Below are 19,026 nucleotides of genomic sequence, written 5' to 3' on the forward strand. Positions count from 1 at the left end.
GATAAGATTTCATGTGGGCTGGGCAATGCCTATTCCAAACTGAAATGGAAGGAACATTTGTCTCCAGATGAACCAATAGCTGTCTTAAATGTCTTCCAGGTTATGCATATTACTGCTGAAAACCAAATCGTACCACCAGACACTGAATGCTTGTTGGGCTATCCATACATCTATGAAATAAAATACAGATGACACTCAAATAGGAACATACTCTGAATACTCCAGAAAACTTATGACGGTCGAGTGGGAATATTATTTATCAATGAAGAAGCTGTCATTGCACCAAAATGCAATTGAAAATGGAGTCCAATTTGTTAATACTGTAGTGCAGCATCAGACATTTGTGACAACTGACACAATACATGAGTGTTAATAAAATCTAGGGTGTACCATGTTTAATTATAAAATATGTCATTTGTTGTTTTTTATATTTATCATAACAAGTTGTGACCACCTTTTCATTTTTTTCTAGATATACCATACTTTGAATGGGAATATTGAATTTATACCCAGTTAACTTCCATTTGCTGGCAGATATGGTGTACTTTCATTCTTGATGAAGCATAACTCTCAAGCATGTCAAAGTCAGAACTGGACATTTTAAGTATGCCAATATATTGAAATATCTATTGATTTAAATACTTACAGGTTAGCAAGTGTCCAGCTGTCCTGTAACCGGATGCCTAGTCTGACTTCTAGTCACCCGGAAAAATACCTTTGTCATGACATATTGATTACCAGACACCTAGAAAACCCTTCGAGGACAAGCTAGGTGTCCGGTTACTGGACAACAAGAAGACAGGATAGGCATTCGACTACCGGACGACTAGACACTTCCCTGAGATTAAAGTATCGTTTAACTAACATAAATTTGTACTTTGATAGAACATAATACTTTGGACTGAACCACGGCTACAGTGCATTCGTTCATTAATTAATAACACGACTCTTGAGTATTATTAGTGAAGTCTGCAAAAGCTATGTTTTAAGATGATGTCCTTTGAATATATTGAATGATATGCAAAATGTAGATTGGACTTGGTTTCTTTGTAGATGTCCTTTGCAGTATCATATAATAATATGCAAACTGTATTGAAGACTACCGAGAAATTGTTACAACAGGGTTACCGTTATCATAAGCTACGGAAAGCTTTCAGAAAATTTTACTACAGATCGTCGGAACTGTTAGAAAAATACGATACAAACCTAAAAACACTTTTAAAACTTGGACTTACACATCCGGAATATTATGGAGATGTTGTTTATAAAATTCGGACTTATTTTAATCAAATAGTTGTAAAATAGGTTAAAAAGTTTATCAAAAGAGGATACGATGCGAAAATCGTGAAGCACAGTACATGTTTAGTGATTGACCCCTCTACAGTTAATCGCTACGCTTTCCTATAATAATTATGATGGTGCGATGACTAATAAAATGTAAGACTTCATGATGCTTTCTCCTAAATCCTACATACAATGGACGGAGGGAGTTGATTTTTGTCTTGCAGTTTTCTTAGTCGTGCCCTTAAATGTTAGGCTCTTGGTGCTCTGACTTCAGACAAGTTGTTGAGTACATTGGTGTAATTACACCTTAGATTTACCTTAATTTTATGTTTTACTTTATTAATTTGTTATTTTTGCTCTAATGTTAGAGCCTTTCTCAGCGGGGATTTTATTTACATTGTTTTGTCTAACTTGTTGAAAGTAGGGTAAGTGCGAGGTTGGCATGCCCTAAACGCGTTTAAACCCCTAGTTTCCTTTATATAGGTTACTGACCGTTCCAAGGCGGTGCCCCTATTTTCAACTGGTTTTCTGTCTGTCTTGTATTGTCTGTTGCGTATGTTTTCTTGTTGTTGTATGCGTTTTTCCTCCTCCTTACTCGACCTATTGCCCCCCCCCCCCCCCACCTCCTATCCCTTGCATTTGCGCTATTTTTTGCATCCCTCCCCCTTTACTTTGAGTTAGTTTTTGTGGCTCCCCTTTATTCAGGTTGACGGAATCCTAAGGCGGTACACAATTGTTTTTTCCTGCTTGTAAGGGTGCGTTTGTGTGATTGTGTGTCTAAAGACGGTGCCCTACTGTTTTCAATGTTATTTAGTTGGGTGTGGTTGTGTGTTTGATTTTGGTACAGGAGTGTCTGCGCTTTTTTGGTTTACGTTGTGTGACTGTTATTAAGGCACGTAGCATTCCCTTGGTATATATTCATCCTTGTTCTTCTTTCCCCTTCAAATCCACCCCCACCACCACCACCACCATTTTACCACTTCCTCCCCCTCTATCTATATTTCACATAAATTAATATGTACTTGTTAGATGTTTGAAGCAACCCGTCTGTAATATTTTTCCATTACAGCTTCTTTTTGTTGTGGGCCTACTTGCAATTGCGTGGCTCTGAGGCTGTGTTTTAGGTGCTCTGTGCTTCCGAGCAATCTACCCTTACCTATTATCTTTCATAAAAATGGTGAAAATTGATAGACCAGATATGTTAATGTGATTTACAGGGCAATAAGGTGACTTGCCACTTGACACATTTTTTTATAAAACGCGAAAATGAACTAGTTCATAATCAGATCAGAAAATGAATATTTCATAGTAAGATCTGTAAATCCAAAAGTTTACACAAAAATGTTTTCAATTCTTTTTCAGAATAGAGACCTCTCAACATCAGAGATTACTGCTGGTTGAAAGCTGATAAACTAAAAACTATGTCAGCCCCTAATTAACAATTAACAAAGAAGGCGGTATTGTGTTGTTGTTATTATTATTATACCAGATTATATAGCGCCCTTTTCATGATCAATTTCACGTTCAAAGGCGCTTTACATAGTTCAAATGCAGCCACACAGGGCGCATAATTCATCCTCTACTAGTACAGACACAGAGCGATCTGACCAGAGGGACAGAGTGAGCAAAGCCCCCCGACAGAGGTCAGAAATCAGATACAGGCTTGTCCGGCAACTTAGCCTAGCTCGTTGCGAATAGACAGCCTGGTTCTTTATCGTCCCCAGTGTATAGCTTTGATACACGCAAGGATTGCCTGGGTTCCTGACCAGTACACCTCTAGTTGGGTGGGAAACACTGAAAAGCGTTTCTGAAAATTCCCGAGAAAACTCCCGGGGGATCTAACCCCGACCTCAGGATTGGAAGGCCAGTGTGAAAACCACTGGCTATCCTCCCACCATTTTGTGTCATATTCTAGGAAATTTAACGACAGGTCATGTACAACATGTTACAAATAGGAGTGATGCTACCAAATATCTAACTGACAGTCAGAAACAGGAATTAGCAGGTATTACCCCAGCTTACATGTGTCAGCTAAATGAATGTGGAAAAAAACTTATCAGTTGTACCAAACATTGAGGAACCTGCTGTGAAAAACTATCAAATTAACACTGAGTGTCATTGATGCCAGAACGTATAAGACATCAAGGCCATTTGTATTACAGCAGTTTGTGTATTCAGTCTTGTTTAATGATAATAAATGTTCTGTAACATTCATATTAATTCGAGCACAGTGCAACTCGTCACAATCAACAAATCCAGATGAGGTGAAAGTTGTTTTTGTTATTATAGACAAATATTTGGGAGAACCTTACGATGGGCTCTGTATATACACTGTAGGGAACAGTGAAAGGTGTGGACACGTCGGTGCGGTGTTGTTCAAACTTGCTGAATTGCAAGCAACAGGCGTGTCAAAGGGCCCTTCATGCACAGAATATTTGTTCATATGGGTGACAAGTTGGTTTTTTAAACCTTATATTTTACTGGTCTTTTTTAAAATCTGACTGTTATGGAAGCTTGGACTTTTAATTGAATCACTTTCAAATTGTTTCTAGGAAAACCAGTTCTAATATGAAATAAGGCACTGCCTCAATCGGGAATCGACCAGACTTCAGCTCATCCCTTTAACATTTAAAAAAAACTGTCTACTAGGGTGTTTAATAACAGGCAAATTGTTGAGAAGCACAATGACAGACTTAAGGTGATCACAACAGCTCACGCTGTGCTCAGGAGAGCTAAAATCATACAAATGAAAATTTACTAGATTGCAACTCATTTTAACGAGACTTAACAGACAGACAACATTAACAATCTTTTTGCACCACGGCAGGTTAAGAGCTCGTCTAGGGAGACATTTAGCCTTCTTGTGCAGGCTTGGTTTTTCTATCTTTTGTTAATTGTAATTCTGAAATTACTCGTAAAAACAAATCCAAATTTTTGTTTTTATATTACACATCACAAAGACTTGCATTACACTTTATTTATTGAATAAATTTTCCCACATGTTTAAGTTTTATCTGTATACACATTATAATGATCACAGATCACAAAACTTGTTTTTATTATACATGAAATATAGCTGAATTTTGTAACAGTACTGGATGCTTTTTCAGGTTTTGAAATAAGTAAGTAAAAATAAAGAAAATGTGTCTTGCTGTAATCTGTATCTAAAATGTAAATTTCTTTTACAACAAGAACAAATAAACAAGAGGGGCCATGATGGCCCTTTGTTGACCTCACCGACATACTGGACATAAAGATCATCAAGATCAACATTCTGACCAAGTTACATTAAGATTTGATCATAATGTAGCCTCTAAAGATTTAAAACAGCTTTTCCTTTGATTTGACTTGGTGACCTAGTTTTGACCCCACATGACCCAGATTCAACTTGCTGAAAGATCATCAGATTAACATTGATGAAGTTTATGAAGACGCCCAAAAGTGCCCTGGAGTGTAACAGCTTCCTTGATTGACCTAGTGCCTAATTTTAATCTCACCTGAACTAGATTTAACTTCCCTATAGATCATAAAGATTAAAATTCTGACAAAGTTTCATTAAGATATGGTCAAAAATTGTGGCCATACAGTGTTAACAAGCTTTTCCTTTGATTTGCCCTGATGACCTAGTTTTTATCCCAGACGTCCTAATATCAAACTTGTCCAATATTTAAGTGAGGGTAACATTTTGACCAAGTTTCTTTTAGTTTTGGGCCCAAAAAAATTGTGACCTCTAGAGTGTTAAAAAGCTTTTCCCTTGTTTTAACCTGGTGACCTAGTTTTGCCCCCATTTGATCCAGATTTGGAATCTGGTCTATGGATCATTAAGATTAACATTTTGACCAAGTTTCATTAAGATATGGTCAAAATTTGGCTTCTAGAGTGTAAACAAGCTTTTCCTTTGATTTGACCTAGTTTTTGCCCCTACATAACCCAGATTCAGACTGGACCTTGAGATCGTCAAGATTAACATTCTGACCAAGTTTCATGAAGATATAGCCTTAAATGTGACCTCTACAGTTTTAACAAGCTTTTCCCTTTGATTTGACTTGGTGACCTAGTTTTTGACCCAAAGATAACCCACATCAAAAGTGACCAAGATTTTATGAGGGTAACATTCTGCCCAAGTTTCATAAAAGATTAGGTCAAAATTGTGACCTCTAGAGTGTTAACAGTAAAAATTTTTGGCGACGGAGGGGACACGGGGGCGATCACAAAAGCTCACCTTGAGCACTTTGTGCCGGGTGAGCTAAACACTAGATTTTGTCACAGGAGTGACGAATTATACCCTACAATATGGCCTTATCACAGAACTAAGCCAATATCAAAGCAGCATTTTCTTGAGTTATAAACTAATGACCTAAAATTCAATCTCTATAGTTTCATGATCCTCTGCCCAACTGTTCTCAAGTTTTTGTATGGAAAAGGTTTAAATGTTCCGGGTCATCCTGACCTTTAGAACTCTAAATCAATACAGGTAATTGCTGGTCAAGACCAATTTGTACTAAATTTTGTGTTTCTCATCCCAAGCATCCTGAAGTTATTGCCCAAAAACCATTTTAAAGAACCGTTATTTATTTTGTTAAACTTAACATCACACCGACACAGGATAGGTCATATGCGTCTTCCAGTTTTAATGGTGGAGGAAGACCCCAGGTCCCCATCCGTGCATCATTTTAAAGAACGGGTCATTTTGTGACCTTGACCTGTGACCTACTGCCCTCAACATCATGAGGGGCCACCTGCTGGTCAAAATAAAACCCCCCAAAAATTTTTTATGATCCATGTTCAAGCATTCTCAATTTATAATCTGAAAACATTTCACTGTTTTGCCTTATTGTGATCTTGACCTACTGACCTCAAAGTAAAACTTGACCTGTTTTTCATGATGTGACACCTGCGTACCAAACTTTATCTCCTAGGCTCAAGGTCTCAAGTTATCATTCGGAAACGGTTCAACTTTTTCAAGGTCACTGTGACCTTGACCTTTGATCTATTGACCTCAAATTAAAAACAACCTGTATTTTATCATTAAAACCCTGTGTTACAAAAGTATGATCCGGGCCCCAAAGCTTTTGCAAGTTATCTTGACCTTTGCCCTACTGACCCCAAAGTCAAACTTGACCTGTAACTATGTACCAAAAATATTTAAATCGGTCAAGCTTTTCATGAGTTATCTCTGGAAGCCATGAAAACCTACTGACTAAAAGACAGACAAGCTTACTACAGGGGGGGTATAACAGAACATTCTTTTTAAAATTCTTTGAAAAATATGAGAACTAGATGCCCATGGGCAATATGTCAAGCCCCCCAGCTGTCAAAAGGACTGGGAGTTGTGCAGACACCCTTGTCTCACTGAGGCAAACTTTTATCCCAAAATAAAAGAGATTGCAAAAAGTTACAATATAAGTTATTAACAGTAACAACAAAGGAACGTAAAATTAAAAAAAAAAATTTTTAAAAAAATTAAAAAAAAAAAATTTAAAAAAAATTTTAAGTCCACACAAAAATCCACACCAGCAGAGATAGGTCAAAATACACCTGAAAATTTGACGTAACATGCATGTTGTACTACAGAAAAGTGGTCTTGATTTTTCCCTATGACCAGTAATAAAAAAGTTACAAATGTAAGCTATTTATAGTAACAACCAAAGGTAAGTAAATTCTAGGATATTATGCATGACACTCCGTCGCATGATGATGAACAATTGTGCAAGTTACATCAAAACCCCTCTATGCATCAAAAAGAAATGCTCCAGACAAAGTAATTCTTGTATCTGATTTTTGACCTCCAAGTGTGATCTTGACCTTAGACCTAGGGACCGGTTCTTCTGCATGACACCCCGTCTCATGGTGGTGAACATTTGTGCCAGTTACATCAAAGTCCCTCTGCATGAAAAAGAAATGCTCCAGACAAAGTTGTCATTCTTGTATCCTTTGACCTCTGAGTTTGCCCTTGACCTTAGACCTAGGGACCTGGTTCTTGTGCATGACACTCCATTTCATGATGGTGAACAATTGTGCCAAGTTACATCAAAATCCCTCCGTGCATGAAGAAGAAATGCTCCGGACAAAGTCATTTTTGAATTTGCCCTTTTGACCTGTAAGTTGATCTTGACCTTTGAGATAGGAAACCTGGGGCTTGCGCAGACACTCCGTCTCACTGAGGTTAACATTCATACCATATATAACAAGATTGCCCATGCATGTCCAAATTAGGGGCCGGACAAACAAATCCGGACGGATGGACGCACGCACATACACCGAATAGACATTTGGACAACTATGTCTTCGCTTCCGCAAGCGGTCTCGACAATAACAAAACCAATGTGATAATACACTATCTCTTAAAGTAACAGAGCGTAGTCAAACTCTGCTGTTCTCAAAACAAATTTAGTTTCTAAACAAATCCTGAATTCCTATCCTTAGAAGTTTTTTTTTATTAAAGTTTTCCCCTTTTTCTTCTGTCTTTTTATATTTTCTGGTGTTTCTTTCTTGCTTTTCAAGTACTGGATTGTTGACCCTTTCCCTTTTGTAGCTGCCTGCTCTCAAGAAGTGAACCTGTAAAACAGAAATCAAATTTGTAAATTGATAAAAGAGACCCCCAACCAACTTTCATAAAAAATCCTATTTAAAAATGTGACCCATAGGTGGTCACAAGCAAAAGTTTACCAACGCATGGATGGACGACGGAAAGCCGCGCTATCACAAAGCTCACCTTGTCACTTTGTGACAGGTGAGCTAAAAAATCAATATCTGAGAACCGCTTCCTCCGGAAACACTAAATGTAAATAAAATTAAACCATTTGTTGATGTGATTTTTGGGAAATGTTACCCTTTCATTTTGGGATGTTGGGCAAAAATGCAATATTTTTGGATTGGGAAGTGGCCGAATATAGGCCCCTGTCATAAGGACAAGAAATCATTTTTTAAAGTTTTTCTTTTCGGTGAGTTGTATATGGAATTAAATTCTTTGGGTAATTTTGACAGAGGACCACCCATGATCATTCTGTGAAGTTCGGTGTAAATCTGCCCAGTGGTTCTGAACAAGATTTTTACAAAATGTTGGCACATGACGGACATCAACTCATGTTGTCACACTGTGACAGGTGATCGAGCTAATAATTGTTTAATTGCATACATGTATTAAATTTTTTTGGTTTTGTCCAGAAATGCTTTATCATCAAGAAAATGAAATGGAGTCTTTACTAAGGTCTAAAAAAAATTTGTTTCCGGTAACATGCTAAAAAAATTAGGGTAGCTAGGTCGGAAAAACTTTTTCTTTGGATTTTTTTAAAAATTTTTTTTAGGGAGACTTTCTGGAAATTATTTTTGTTTTCAAACAATGGGAAAACAAATAGGGGGGTTATGCCTCTAGAGCATCAGTAAGTTGATTTATAACATCCTGTCCATGTTTAAAGCTTAAAAAGTGCAGAATTGCAACTTTTTGTCAAAAAAATTGAAAAAAAAGTTCTCAAAGACAAAGGCGGACGGACCGTCCATTTAGGCTCGGACCAAAAATTTATGGTAGGTCAGGATACAGAGAAAACAGACAATTTTTTTTACGCCTAATGTTCCTTGGTATTTGATTCTATGCACTGACTCAGTCGCAAAAATCTGTTCACACAAATACTAATTTTTATACAGTATATCTGCTTTTGAATGACTGAAACTGCTTCCCCCAGCTGCAACTATATAATAAAGAAACAGAAAGATAGAAATACCTTATGAGCCGCAAGCAAGTGGTTTCAGTCTGTCAACAAGCACTTTGGGGCAGTACAACAATACTCGTAAATAGACCAAGATGCCTGAAAATAGTGAAAAGTGAGCAAATTAAGAAAACACGGACAACCATCTGTTTTGAAATTTCAAAGGTCTAAGAGCTAACATCCTTTTCGCAGTTTTGCAATTTTCATGCCAATAAGATGACCCCAATTATATCACTGGCATGGCGGGAGAAATTTGTTAAATAAAACTTTTTTAATGAAAAAAACAGTAGCAAATTTTGTCAAAATGTATAATGAAACGAAGTAAATGTGGTTAAAAAATTTCAGTTTGAAAAAAGAAAAATCACTGTATGAGTAGGTTTGTTTACACGACTGACCAGCAGAACAGCCAAACATTACTTAACCCAGGTACCTTTTTGACTTGGTGGTCAATGACCTTCACTTTGCTCGTATCATTAAAGGCAAAAACAGACTGGTAAAGCAGCTAGAAGAATCTGTTCTGCCTTCCTCAGTTTAGTATGAACACAGGAGCCGACAAAATGCTACAATTATTTATTGGTATCCGACGGTTTATGATTCATAAACGTATAAATTTAAACGTATTTGAGTATGTGTGCAGTATACACAATTCAGATTTCAACTAACCCATGCTGGCAACCAGACAGAAAATTTTTCCCAAGCCTGACACCAATTTCACATGCCTGAACTTAAAGCTGAATTTTGAACCCTAAAAACAATGGTCTAGCTCATACCCTCAAAATACTTCATCATATTGTTTGGGACATGCTCGACTGGGGATTCCTAGGAGAACAGGAACGATGCATCGGGACCGAAAAGTAATGTGACGGCTTCAGTTTGCATTTGCAGAGCTCAAATTTACTTTTTGACCAACGTACTGCAAATTTTAGCATGTAGCTTTTTTTTCTTTTTGCTTAATCTGAAACTACTTTGCCCAAAATTTAGACTTTTAATTTAAGAAAGTTAGAATATCCCAAAAAATCATGCTAGAACATCAATATTGTTTGCACAGTTTTCCTTCGCATATAATTTTGTGCGTTATAACTCAAATTCAAAATGACCTTCAAAGTAATTCGGAACGCATCATTGATGGCGTAACTTAACTACTGGCAGAAACTACGGCAAGGCAAATTTTCGTACCAATATTATAAATAGCGATTCAACTGTATACATGTACGAATTAGTAAGATAGCCTGCGTTTAGATTTAATTTAAGATGACCTCTACATTTCTTTATAATCAGTAATCCATTCAACAAAAAATGGCCCAACCAAAAAAGTGTTGTGTTTTCTGTTATCCTCAAATGAAAGCGAATCTACAAACTTAACAAAAACCGCAACAATTTTGACTATTATTTGTATTTGCAAAATAAATTGTGTGAAATTTTTATCTTAACTTGCATTCCATGAAACTGACTTGCATTTAGGAGTCCAAAATTTGAGCCCTGTGATTTGTGAAAGAATTACATCTTCTGCGTGATTTTGGTTCTGACTAACTCTTAAACTCTTTCATTTATGGAACAGTTTGAATTCAATTCCTTCATAATTCTGACCAACTAATCGGCATGCTTCGAACTCCAGATAAGGGCTGTATTTTGTAATTACGAACTTGTTAGGGATCGATTTTGACTTTATTTTTAAAAAGTGGACGTATTCAATACAAATTTATTTTAAAATGTGGTTGTATCGTTACGACATGTAAACAGTATTACATATATAATATTGCAAAGAAAGACCAAGCCGAATTGCATGTCTACGCCAAGTTGCGCTTATCAACGCTATCCTGACTGTTGACCCAATTGCACGTGTCAAATGAGTGTGGATATACAAACAAATGCCAATAGCATAATGTAATGCATTAACACATAATTTTTTGGACTTCAAAAATTATGCGTCATAAAATTGAAAAGGGGAAATTTAATTCTACCCCAAAATGAAGGCAACCAAGTTATTTTTATTTTAATTTTGGTGTCATATGAACAGATTAACCAAGTTTGAAAGAAATATCTTACTATTTTTAAAGAAATGTTAGTTTTTATGTTGAAACCCCGATCAGGCAATGTTACCAGCCTGTTTAAAATCTATATTCTTTTCTATAAGCCAAAGAACTTAAAATACACAGAAAGGCAACTTTGGATAATCCCGCGTCATTCGTGTTAGCGTGTTTCTTATTTCAAAGCGTTTGCCAACTTGATCAATCATAATCAAATCAACAGACGCTTACTGAAGTATAAAACTGGTGGTACGCCCGGCATGTAATAAACCAGTTTGTGTCCGTTGACTTTCAATCATAAATTCATTCCTTCCTCGTGCAGTAGTACTGTAAATACTAATAACATTAAAAATGCACAATTATCATGATAAACAAATGATCCGAAAGTATAACCTTAATTTCATTTTTTGCGTTTGCTGACTTGATCAATCATGATCAACAGATGCTTACAACGATATCTCATTCAGATGTCACAGGATGTTGACGAGATTTGCTCTTTATATGCCTTTCAAGTTGCCGATCTGTTTATTTTATAGCTCTTGTAGAAGCCGATCCGATTCCCTATAGATATTTAGGCCGAGCACAGCTTATCTGCAGAATCATAAGCTCAACTTAATTACTGTGTATACATGCTGAGAGCCTTAAGAAACAATAATCTAAAAGGCCCATTTCAAATTGATGAATAGAGTAACTTCGGGAAAATTCGACAGTCGTGTATATTCGACACACTGAATTAATATCCACGTGGAAAAACCCTAATGTCCCTTTAAAAATTTTTCTTTAAATAATTTATATGACGTCATATTTATATATGACATCATGAGAAAAAATTTTTATCCCCACAGGCGTTCTTTCCCTTTTCCCATAGCGCATCGGGGTAAAAAAATTCGACATTCAAATTCATTTTGAACGAAATCGTTTGTTACAGTTTTCTGTAAGAATGGTCAGGGAGCTAAGGTATGTAAAACGATTCTTACAATTTCATTTGACTTTATTAACCCAAATACAAACAGAAATTATTTTATGTTGATATTTAGAAACAAATAATATTCCCCGGTTTCCAAGCATGGGCCTTGGCTAGGGGTGACGAATTTGCACGACAAGATATAACACTGTTGTGCAAATTCGACATACTATCAAAGTTATTCGATTATATCGTCTTTAAAGGATATTTACGGCATACAAATGATTTAAGTGTGTTTTTTAACCATATCCACGCTTTCCTAATTTTGTCCACGCAGATTCTTAAAGTATGTTAACCTAAGCTGACGTCGCTAATTACGTCACTGATTTGTGCATTTAATTAGCGTGCACATATTTACATCTGGGACCAGTACGAATTTATGACAATTAATTATCAATAGACAATCAAAATTCGTGCAAAGTAAAATATATTGAATAGGATATAATAAGAACATATCATCGTTATTTAAAACAATCATAGCCGAGTAACTCACAGGTTTCGGTAACAAATACACCTTATTTGAGATTAAAATGTCCAGACAAATTCGTGCAAAGTGTTGCAGAGCTCTTTCTCTCCATCAAAACTTGCCCCCACCGTTCAGATGGTAGAAAATGGTACCATTGTCAAAAAAGAAGGCAGCAGCGAATAAATAAATAAACATAATTAATGAGGCTATATTATATTGTTTCCCGAAACAATTAGCCGGCGTTTGTATAATCTGCTGAACAATTAATAAAGATTATGTTTTTGTTTTACTTTTTATAGCTTGATCGAGTTATGAAATCTGAAAAAATTAGAGCCTACTCGTCAGCATAAAAACTGTTGTGTTATGTCTGTTGCGACATTTGCTGTTTTTAATGTAGCTATATAAAAAAGATAAATGTTCAACTTGTATATTTTTTAAAACTCCACCAGGGTGCCGAATTTGCCCGAAAGATGTCGAACTTACACGACGACAACAATCAGAATAATATCCATCCTACTGACGATGTAGATGCAAACACTGGGCAGTGTTTTATACTGAAGACGCAGAAAAGGTCTACTTTCGTTTCCATGAAATGTTCGCACCGATCATTCTGAACCGAAAATTGCTTCACCGTTTTTATGCTTAAGGTGTCGAATATACCCGAAGTTACTCTAAATAAAAATGTAAAAAATAAGGAATTTCTATGCTTTTTATGGGTGGGGTGTTTGTTTACATTATTATACAATGGAAAGTTAGTTACTCACGTTTCTAAAAATGTCAACAGATCCAACCATGCACATGCTGTACTGGAGTGCCGTCCATATTCTATATAAAAGTAAAATAATTCCATTAATCAGTCATGCCTGCAAGTAAAATCACGGATTTCTTAATTTTAAAAATTCAATATAGGCTTAGTAACAGAGAAGTTCAAAGAAACTAAAGTACCGAAAAGGAATTAAAATACGATCTGAAAAGCGACACAAAGGTGAATCTATTCTCTCATTCCCCGAGCTGAAGAACTCGTTGGAGAATATTTTTGTTTCCTCAAATTTTCAAAATGTCGGCGGCAGTGTAACGTGGATCCACTCTCACTCTAAATATAAAAATGTTCAAAATGTCGCCGTTTAAAAAATGCTACTCAGTATTGAATAACTATAAAGCATGTTTGTATCACAAATTATATCAGTGTAGTCACGATACCGGCTGATTAGCTTCTGACGCAACAAAATTAACAGCTTACTCACTGGCACTAGAACCGCAAATTTAGCTTTGAGTGGCCTATTTTCATAAATATGTGCATTATTTTTCAATTTATAAAGAAATATAAAAGAAATGGTGCCTTATTATATATTACGTCCCACCCTCTTTTCTTATATTAAAACATGGTAATGAACGGAATCCGACATCACTCCGTTTCGCCGGTCATAACTTTCCGTAGAAATAAGCTGTCGCTGATACTCATGTACCGATCGGAAGGTCTTACATTTATTTAACAATGACAACAAAAAATCCCACCAAAGAATGCTATTTTTGCAGAAATCAAGCGAATTTTATCGCTTTAGGAATTATTTACATCTCGATCACCCATCAACTTCCGCTTTTACCAAGTGCGAGCGATCTCATTGGACGGAACAAAAAGAGTCAAATGGCGCGATATTTGAATATAAAAAATCCAAACAAACCAGAACAGTATATTTTTCTGTATAACTTCTTCTGGAAAAAGTCATGAATGAGAAAATATCCAGAACGATTTGTCCAACAGAAATAGTATAGTGGTATCCTGCTTTTATGAATAAAATAATATAATTTTTCAATTTGATTTGCCGTGGTACTAAGATGTAATTGATGGGGCAAATCAAATTGAAAAATTATCTTATTATATTCATAAAAGCAGGATACCACTATACTATTTCTGTTGGACAAATCGTTCTGGATATTTTCTCATTCATGACTTTTTCCAGAAGAAGTTATACAGAAAATATACTGTTCTGGTTTGTTTGGATTTTTTACATTCAAATATCGCGCCATTTGACTCTTTTTGTTCCGTCCAATGAGATCGCTCGCACTTGGTAAAAGCGGAAGTTGATGGGTGATCGAGATGTAAATAATTCCTAAAGCGATGAAATTCGCTTGATTTCTGCAAAAATAGCATTCTTTGGTGGGGATTTCTTGTTGTCATTGTTAAATAAATGTAAGACCTTCCGATCGGTACATGAGTATCAGCGATAGCTTATTTCTACGGAAAGTTATGACCGGCGAAACGGAGTGATGTCGGATTCCGTTCATTACCATGTTTTAATACAAGAACAGAGGGTGGGACGTAATATATAATAAGGCACCATTTCTTTTATATTTCTTTATAAATTGAAAAATAATGCACATATTTATGAAAATAGGCCACTCAAAGCTAAATTTGCGGTTCTAGTGCCAGTGAGCTTACTTTGAATATTCTTTCGGGTCGCAGACATCTTATTGTGCGGATATTGCGTTTCGCCTACTGATCTGACGGACGCTTATTAACATTAACGAAGACCGTGATATCCCGAATTTCATCGGGGTCGTCGCACGCCCATGGTCTAAACCGGAACTCCATATTTTTTTATTTGGATAGTATGTGTTGTTTGGATACCCTCGTATGTTACCGTAGTGGGATTCGATCCCGATTTTCGTCGCTTCGCGACGAAAATCGGTAAGATCGATTCCCTATTAAGGAGGTAGGTTACCTTCATATTTGTACGTGCGCATGTCCAACCGGAAGCTAACGTGACGATTTACGACGACGTTTACGACAAACTAAATGTGTTTGTATATTCATTCTTCTGAAACAAATCATGAACCTGTCTTCGATCTGATGCTTTATGGTTTAATAATGCAGAAATAATGAATAAATTGCCGCAGAAACGCTTCAAAACATTGTTGCCTTACAATGACGTCATTGACGTCATGACGTTACGTGTCAGTTACCGCGCAAAATTAATAGCTTTTATCTTGAAAGTACGTAATTCTGTGCATTTTCTTTATTTTAACTGTTTTCAAATAACTATTATTTGCTGAAATATTTTTTATGAGTCTTTTGCTCTGAATAATAATCAATATTTTGCTTCTTTTATGTAGTTATATTGAAATGTTATGCGGAATGTAAGAAAATAGATGATGATAAGCAATGTTATTTGGAATAAAGTTGGGTGAAAGGTTACTTGTTACGACCATTTTCAAATAGAAAATCTAGCAGTTTGATTTGTAATACCTATTTTTCAGGTTCCGTTGATAATTTGTTACTTATGTACTAAAACTAAGATCTAAAATTGTTCAAATTTCAGTAGAAAATTGTGGTTTCTTGAATTGATTTGATGTTACCATGGAAACGAAGCCCGTGACCTGTGTATCTAAATGTAAAATTTAAAAGCGTTGACACTGGTCTATTTAAGAAACACAGCTTCGGCTTTTTATTTTCATTTCAACAATATCCATGAGAATAATATCAGTATGCTGAACGATTTTTCCATGAAAAAATCCAGACGAGGGATACTGCTGTAAGTATTCTAAGCTGTGAAATTTGTTTGAATAAATGCAAATAACACGAAAATATAACTTACGTTATAAATAATATGTTTTAAAGCTACATCAACTAGAAAGATAATCTTATTCAATACTTTTTATAAGAAATTACGACAAAAAGCAAGATATAAGCTATTTTAAACATCTCTGTTGCCATGGTTACTTTAAACTTTAAGAAAAATAGGGTACCATGTAAAGTGCTTGGTATTTTGCTAATAATATTACCCAAATATTCCATGTTGGTCATTAACAGAATGGCACTGAAGCCGTCGAAAACCCCTATGTTTATACATAGTTGTTTAAAAATGAGAGAAAATGCGTTACCATGGAAACACGAGCCCCGCGACATATACATTTTAAGCTTATATTAGAAAGCTAACGTGCATATTAGTAAAATTATCAATTATGCGGACTTCTACGGACATCAATGAAATTAAAATACACTGAAAAGTGTTAAATATCCGTATTTTCCTTCTTCTTTCAATATGAAATACCTTTGGAGGGTCATGTTCTTCAAACCTGGATAAAAAATGAACTTGAAGGGACAGAGACAAACGAAATTGAGGTTGTAGCAGTTAAAACTTCATATTACACGAAATACAAAAGAATGCTGCGGTTCAACTAATTTGAATTTACCCTTGTAACAAGGTAACCTACCTCCTTAAACGAGTGGTGTGGTTGTGACCCAAGTAAGAAACAAACCCGCAAATAAATATACATACTTGCTACCTGTGCTCGTTTAGTTTGACGTTTCAGTGTGCTGTTCCTGGGGAAGATGCTTGAAACATATGCTGCACTATGAGGACTGCTTGATCTAGAACCTGAAGTAGAAATGCATATGCTGTTACCCAAGTTTTGACCCTTAATCTTACAAATAATTTGAACATCAATAGTGAATTGTTACAAATAGCATGTCCAATTTTTGAGAAAAAATACTGCCTCTCACAAGAGAAGTGGATTACGTGGAAATGACTCGCTGTGAGTAATTGGAAACAGCAGAATAGAGTATGACGTTAAGAAAAACTCTCAGTTTATTCTGTCAGGTCTCAGACATTGCTGTTCAGACGTTTGAATTTTAAATATGTTTACTGATGACCATTATCGATATTTAATAACTATTTTTGCATGAGTGGCCAGATTAAAGATTTGTCAAGATTTTTGGGTGGTAGGGGGATTGTGTCATGTTTTGTCTTTGACTTTACTGATGTCAATAATACTTTATCGCAACATATTAACTTAACTATCTTATAATACAATCAACAATTTGAACAATTACAGCCTAATATAACAGCCACAGACTAAACGTATGCTGGCAGCTCGCCCATATGGTTGCCATATGGTTGCAAGTGTAAATACACTCAAAAGACACAATGCTGGCAGTCAGCCCTTGGATGTTGCCATTAAAGTAAAAAGGTAATATATATGATCAACATGCCCCAATTTCACGAAAAAAACTTAAGTAATTACTTAGTTGTCACAACAAAGAGCGAGAGCTGTGGTCCTAAGAAGGGTGGTTTACTTCCTCAGATATATTTTCGTTGTCACCGAACGCAGAACATGGTACCGCGACAGGATAACGACAGTCAGCTTGAGAAGTCGCCCGTTGACGCTCTAGGTCGGACAACGACGGCGCAGATATTCTCGCCCATATGTTTTCCGGCGGCGAGTATAAATAAATTTATACACAACAACATCAATTTTACATTATTTCAGAAATGTTTAAACAGTCGGTGAAGAAAATGCCTTGTAAAATTTTACTTAGTGACCTGTGCTTTTTCTGCTCTTGTTTGTCTTAGAAACTAATGTTCTTTAAGCTCACAAAGTATGAAAAAAATCTTAACGGTAGAAAAAAACGACACTACTTCCTTAACTTCTGATGCAAAGTATTTCTGAGACCTAGAATGTGTCTGTAGAACACAGGGTGTGCCCCCACTGTACATTTGTCACAAATAAGGGGCAATAATTCAAACGTTTGCAGTCTTAAGGGGGTATAGCCTCAACAAACATTTTATATAAAGGATTCATTATTTTAGGCCATATACTTTTTGAGCTATCAGCATCACAAACAAAATATCCACTATTTTTGCTATTTCAAGAGCCATAACTCTGTAATAAGCGCTAAGATTCTCAAGAAGAATGCCATGTGTGCAAGGTCACATCATGATCAAGACTCGGGCAAGGTTTCGTGAATTTACATCAAATACTTCTTGAGCTAGGCACATCATTAGGTGAAAAATGTGCATTTTTGACTATTTCAGGGGCCATAACTTTAAAATTAAGGGGTGGAGCCAGACGAAAACAAGAGGTGCGCAAGTTTATATCATGATCAAGACTAAAGCAAGTTTTTATCAATCTATATCAAATACTTCTTGAGCTAGGCGCGTCACAAGGTGAAAATGTGCATTTTTGACTATTTCAGGGGCCATAACTTTAAAAGTAAGGGGTGGAGCCAGACGAAAAATAAGAGGTGCGCAAGATTATATCATGATAAAGACTAAAGCAAGTTTTCATCAATCTATATCAAATCACTGATATTTTAATGAAAACAATTATTAATTATGTCATAGACTAATTGTTAAAAAAAACTCAGAAAAGTGTAAGGTATAAATCAGCTGCAACACGGCGTGTGTTGTGAACATGACGTTTGTGTACTATAGACATGGACAATGAACACAGTTTTAAAAAATATATAACACTTTACTGCTGATGACTTACAGGTATGATATCTTCTGTAGGAAAGAAAACACCATTCATAAGGAACAACCTATAAATAGACTACATATATGAATTTTACGACACTGAATACTTTGACGTCGTTTTCCAAGAATAATCAAGAGCATAAAACCGTAAAAGAAAAATCAAACGAATACAAAAATATATATTCTATCTGACGCTCACGCCAAAACCAAAACAAAAATTGCACCAGAAGAATTATTCCACTTTTTATGGCACGCACCTTGTGTTTACAAATGTATCTAATTTGCATACAGTGCGTGACGTTCGAAGTCTGTTTATGCAAAG

At 35.9% G+C, this 19,026-nt stretch overlaps 1 protein-coding gene across 1 annotated transcript in view; it reads left to right on the forward strand.

Moving 5' to 3' along the window:
- LOC128557661 (uncharacterized) overlaps positions 1-19,026 on the forward strand; it is a 72,254-nt gene that overhangs the window by 12,794 nt on the left and 40,434 nt on the right. The window lies entirely within an intron of this gene.

The sequence above is a fragment of the Mercenaria mercenaria genome, chromosome 6 (genome assembly GCF_021730395.1).
Source record: "Mercenaria mercenaria strain notata chromosome 6, MADL_Memer_1, whole genome shotgun sequence".
Classification (NCBI taxonomy): domain Eukaryota; kingdom Metazoa; phylum Mollusca; class Bivalvia; order Venerida; family Veneridae; genus Mercenaria; species Mercenaria mercenaria.